The following is a 5574-nucleotide window of genomic DNA, read 5'->3' as shown; positions in this document are numbered from 1 at the left end:
CAGTATAAAGCCATGTAGTTCTTCTTGATGAAACTGTACAGAGCAGGGATTCTTAAAATCTTATGGTGTAGAGGGCGATTTTCTGAGGCACAAGTACCAGTTGACTTTGAAGGGGAGTTTGGTGCCAACTGCTCTTTGTGCCCTTGAATATCTCTCCTGTAGTCCACACTAGTCAGACTGTATCTTGTGGACACTTTCTGCCCCCATCAGCAATTGCACAGACCACCTCTTATGCAGGATTGTGTGTGCTACCTCCCCTTCCAATTATAGTTGCATAACATACCTATGGCAACTGCAGCAACTGCTTACCTTGCAGTTAAAAAGGGAAAGTGTGCATATTTTTAGCTATCTTTAATGTGATTAACTTTTGTCCAGAAAGAACCACACACTTCATGACATTGTCTGCTCTAATGCTTCATTTTATCTTCCCCCGCCTATCAATTCTTTTGCCCCCACTCTCCAACTTCTCCTGCAGATTCTTCTCTGTTGCCACTCCCCTTCTCCTCCTCTCTCCCCCTTCACATGTTTGCTTGCCACAAGGTTCTCTTCTGCCTCTGCTCCCCCAGACATTTCTTTCCTGTTGCTGACTGGCAGCTGCAATCCCTGAGTGCAGCTTCTGTTTTCTCTTCTGTTGTGTAGTAGTAACTCCTTGTAGAGGCAAATGTCCTGTAACTACCATAATGGTTGAACCTTTACTGTTTCCTCCCCTTGGTTTATCTGTTGGGCAGTAAACCTTGTAGCTTCCTTGGGGAAGAGAAAAAATGGCTATCATTCAGGATACAAGGGAATAATCCATAGGTATTTTATTCCTTTTCTAAAGGAACAAAAATGTTCTCTAGTTCTTTACAAAAGGGTGGATAGTCACTGAAAAATGACTGATTCCGTGAAAAATAGTCCTTAAGCTTCCCTAGCAGTCTGCATCAGCTTGTTGAACCCCCATATTAAGTGACTTGGCAGTAATATTGTACAATTTAGTTCTGTCCAGTAAACTATTTTTGGTAGGGATTTTGTGGCATCAAATGCCAAAGGAAAAGGCAGTGAATAGGAATCAAGGGCTTGAGATAATCATTTCCTCAGATAAACACTTCCTGTTTCACACTGCACAGTGTTCAATGAGGCATTTTATCAGAATTCCAGGGTTCACATAGTTTGCCCTTCATTTTATTTTCCAGATGAGTCTCCCCCACCCTTGAATTTAACTTGGTGAGATGCCAGTTGTGACAGGTTGGACCCCCCTTCTGGGATGTACACCCAAAATAATATTGTCTTGCGCTGTAGAGAAATCTATACAACGTAAACTCATAAATTCCCCTCCTCCCTTAACGTAGAGGAAGATGAGCACAACTTCTTGCCCACCCCTCCCTCCCCACTTAGAAATTGCACAAACTGGGTTTAATAATCAATAAAATTAACTATAAAAGGCAGATTTTAAGTTGTTATAGGGGATAGCAAACAGAACGAAGCAGATTACCAAGCAAATAAAACAAGACACGCATACTAAGCTTAAGATCATAAAGAAACTGGTTACAAAATGTAATTTCTCACCCTAAATGTTGATTTAGGCAGGATGCAGAGTTTCTGTAGCTCAGGGTTCCAGTTATTTCTTTTTCCAGACTAGATTCTTCTGTCTCAGTCTGGACTCAGCCCTCGCCTTTCCCTCAGCTTAGTTCTTTTGTCTCTTCAGGTACTTTCACAGTCTTTCGTCTGGGCAGGAAGGCAATGGAGAAGAGTCCTGTTTGCCTTAAATAAGATTTTACATAAGGCAAGAATCTTTTATTTCCCAGTCTTGCCCTCCCACTGCTCTTAGTGGAAAATTACTAGAAGTCCAAGATGGTGTTTAGTACCAGGTGACAGGACCACCTGACATAGTAGTGTCACAGCTACGTCCCAGGATGCCTCTCAGGAAGGAGAGAGATTATACCTTCAAAATCTTATGGTTTCTTCTTGATGGTCTGTTATCTGGTGGGGGTTTCCCAAATACACACACAATTGTAATTGTTACATAGTCAATATTCCTAACTCTAGATACAGAAATGATACATGCATTCAAATTGGATAACAACATTCAGTAAATTATAACCTTTCCAATGATACCTTACAAGACCCATCTTACATAAAATATATCTGTTATGCCTCATAATAAGCATATTTCCATAAAGAATATGGGGTGTAACGTTGCACCAGTATTTGATGATGGGATGGAGAAGGGTAGAGGCATGATTTGATCCCGAAATTGGTTTGAGTGGTAGAGATGGAAAGGGAAAAGGAGAGTGGGAGAGGGAGGAAGAGTGGAAGGGTGCAAAAAATGAGACAAAGGGAAGGAATGTGAGGCCAGTTGATGGCAGCAGTTTGAGAAGAAACACCATGCAGCAGCTTTACTATTCTCCCCAATTATGTATTGTGCATAGGATAAAATGTTTGGCTTTAATATTATTTTGGGCAACCACTTGAGAGGAGCTTTTTCCCTGCCCACAAGCCTTTCTATTTTCACTTACCCCAAGGAGAAACAGAAACCTGGTGATTAGATCTCTCCCTTTACATTTCAGTGCCAAGGAATAAACCAGCTGTTGTAAAGAAATAGACTTTAGTCTTCTGCTTCAACAACAAAAAGAATCATATCAGAGATAATAGTGGTTCAGGTTTTGAACCCCACAATAGAGTTGCATTTAAAATGATTGTCAGATTTTTTTTTAAGAACTAGAGGATTTGTGAGTAGAAGCCTGTAATGTTTTGACTCTTGTAATATTTTTTTTCATTGTGGTAGCCAAGAAAGTTGTCCTAAAGGCAGCAGCTCTAAGAAATGTTTGTCAGGGAGAGAGTAACTGTACTGGTGAGATGCAAACCTACTAAAAAGAATTGCATCGCAATTAGCAATAAGCATTCATCAAGGACTGACTACTTAAGTAGTTGGTGCCTTGATAAATGCTTATTGCTAATTGTGGTGCAGATGCTGTAGATTCTGTTTAATAATGTTGTTGCAAGGAAAAAGTTCTCGCTCATATTAATTTATTTTGAGCTGTGTGATGGGGTTGGGACTCACCACCGCAGCGCCTCCCGCTGGTTACCTCCAGGAATTAACTCAGTTCATGGGGAGTGCCCTCTGCTGGTGGTGTCCTGTCCATCATTTGTTCCTTGTCTTTGTCTGGACTTGCGTTGCTCCCCCGCTCGGTGGCGTCCTCTTCAGGCCTCTGCCCTCCGGCAGTGCCCCCTAGTCCATCCTCACCCCCTTCCAGGGGGGGAAAGAGAGGTTAGCAACAGTCTTTGCACTGGCCTCAGTGGCCAACCACGACCTCCAAAGTCTAGTCCCTTGTCTTAAGGGCCGATTGCAGTTTGTTTCAGCCACCCTACTGCATGGCCAGGTGCAGTACAAGGAGGAAGGGGGAGGGACCCAGGCCCGCCCACTATTCTGGGTCCCAACCCAGGGACCCTTTAGTGGCAGCCTTCCTGCCCTCCTTCTCTCCCCTTGTCCATCTGTCCCTGAGCCACTTCTCCTCTGGCCCCGCACACCCTCTAGACCCTTTCTATCAGGACCTGCAGTCTGGCAGGTATTGGGCTGGAGCCCTACTATGCTCTCCCCGAGCCTGCCCAGCACTGCTCTGTCCGAGGTGCTGGTCTCCTGCTCTGGAGACAGCCCTACATGGGGGAAGGTCTGGGACAGACCACCTACAGTGCTCCTGGGCAGCCCTTATATAGGGCCAAGCTGAGCCCTGATTGGCTGTCTCCAATCTCAGCTCTGATTGGCTCTCAGTAAGACCTTTCCTGATTGGCTGCTGGCCTGCGCAGCTGCTCTGGCCTACTCTAGCCCCCTCTCACAGGGGGTGGGGCCACCACACACCACAAGCTGGATTCTGTTCTCACTTACAGCAGTTGTACAGCTGCATAATCATAGATCTCAGTGGACTTACAGCTATTTTTCACCACTGTGAGAGAAGAATCAGACTTATTGTCTTAGTTTACTCACAGTTGTCCTCCCAGTTGTCTTCAGAACATTCAAGTTCCTTTCCTATCTAGTCTTTATCTTCCATCTATATTTGTTAAACACTCACACTAACCCATTATTAAAGTGCAGGATGAGTCTGCTATCACTTTTTCACTGCAGTGCATTGATACACAGCTGATAGATATGAAGAGTAGTGTCTCCCAGAAAACAAGATTGAATTACAAATGACCTAGGACAGAAGAGCATCACTTCATAACTTCTGTCAAGATACCAGGTTGAACAAAGCAGATTATTCCTGGAATCTGTTCTCAATACAATATGTAAGCAGCACTAAAATAGAATCAGCAAAGAATCCTGTGGCACCTTATAGACTAACAGATGTTTTTGCAGCATGAGCTTTCGTGGGTGAATACCCACTTCTTCGGATGCAAGTCGTATTTTTCGTCGTATTCACCCACGAAAGCTCATGCTGCAAAAACATCTGTTAGTCTATAAGGTGCCACAGGATTCTTTGCTGCTTCTACAGAACCAGACTAACACGGCTACCCCTCTGATACTAAAATAGAATGTTTTTCCCAGACATAAGCTTAATGACAAAGTATCATATATTGTCTTTCCCAAAATTACAGTCTCATTGTAAGAGGTTTTGTGCCTTGCACAAATGTGGGTCTCTGCCTGGTGTTTTTATCTGGCACTGGAATACTCTGCCTTTATGCAATTGTATATGACTATTCCTAGTATGTTTGAACAAACAGATGTCTTAAATGTACTGGGTAAAATTTGAGCCACCACATCAGATATGGGCCCTTCAATAGTCTTCAATAGTTAGTGAACAAAGCAAAGAAAACTTGCGGACACCACTAATTAAGACAGTCAATTATTCCTTCATGAGGGGCAGCCTGCCAGCTTCCTTAAAACATATAACCCGCAAACTACCATGCTGTCTTCAGTCTTGCCTTCTGAGAAAGGTTATTACTGAGGACATGGTAGTGGGCTGAGCCAAGCTGCTCTTGAATGTTGCCATTATCCAAGGCCCTGCCAATTGGGATTCAGACTAGGTTATGGTAGAGAGGCAGATTCAGCAGCCCAAATGGCTGTCTTACTGATGGTGGTGAAAGAAAAACATCAGTGCTTGTTTTATTCTATCAAAAGGCTTTGAAGATGTAACCATGAGATCCATATCTATGAGACCTGTCCGGGGTATATGGAGTTGCATTGAACTTGCTGTGGTCATACCCACTGGACATATCCTGAAGGGTGGTGTTTGGCAGCGTCTCTTCTCCCTCTCAAAAACTCTGGCTTGTAGACTTGTACAAGATTCAGTCCTGGGGCCCGCATAGCCCCCTTTTTACATTTCTGTTAAACCATTATGGTGTGGGGAAGGGCTGTGGCACTTACCTTGGGGGCTCCCAAAAGTGACCTGCACACCCCTCTGGCAGCGGCTCCTAGGCGGGGAGGCCAGGGGTCTCTGCGTGCTGCTGCTCACTGGCACCACCCTCGCAGCTCCCATTGGCCACAGTTCCAATGGCAGAGTCGGCGCTCAGTGAAAAAGTGATAGCAGACTCATCCTGCACTTTAATAATGGGTTAGCGTGAGTGTTTAACAAATATAGATGGAAGACAAAGACGGCAGGT

General features: G+C 44.2%; 1 long non-coding RNA gene across 2 annotated transcripts; it reads right to left on the bottom strand.

Moving 5' to 3' along the window:
- Positions 1-456: 456 nt before the first annotated feature.
- On the bottom strand, positions 457-3671 carry LOC123361762. Of its 2 annotated transcripts, XR_006576220.1 has the most exons (4): positions 3041-3671; positions 2496-2564; positions 1546-1704; positions 457-744 (listed from the first exon to the last, which is right to left on the bottom strand). It is a non-coding gene; the product is annotated as an uncharacterized LOC123361762 (long non-coding RNA). The 2 variants fall into 2 exon arrangements; XR_006576219.1 differs by lacking the exon at positions 2496-2564.
- Between the last annotated feature and the right edge of the window lie 1903 nt (positions 3672-5574).

The sequence above is a fragment of the Mauremys mutica genome, chromosome 1 (genome assembly GCF_020497125.1).
Source record: "Mauremys mutica isolate MM-2020 ecotype Southern chromosome 1, ASM2049712v1, whole genome shotgun sequence".
NCBI lineage: Eukaryota > Metazoa > Chordata > Testudines > Geoemydidae > Mauremys > Mauremys mutica.
This window is presented reverse-complemented; position numbering and strand designations above follow the sequence as displayed.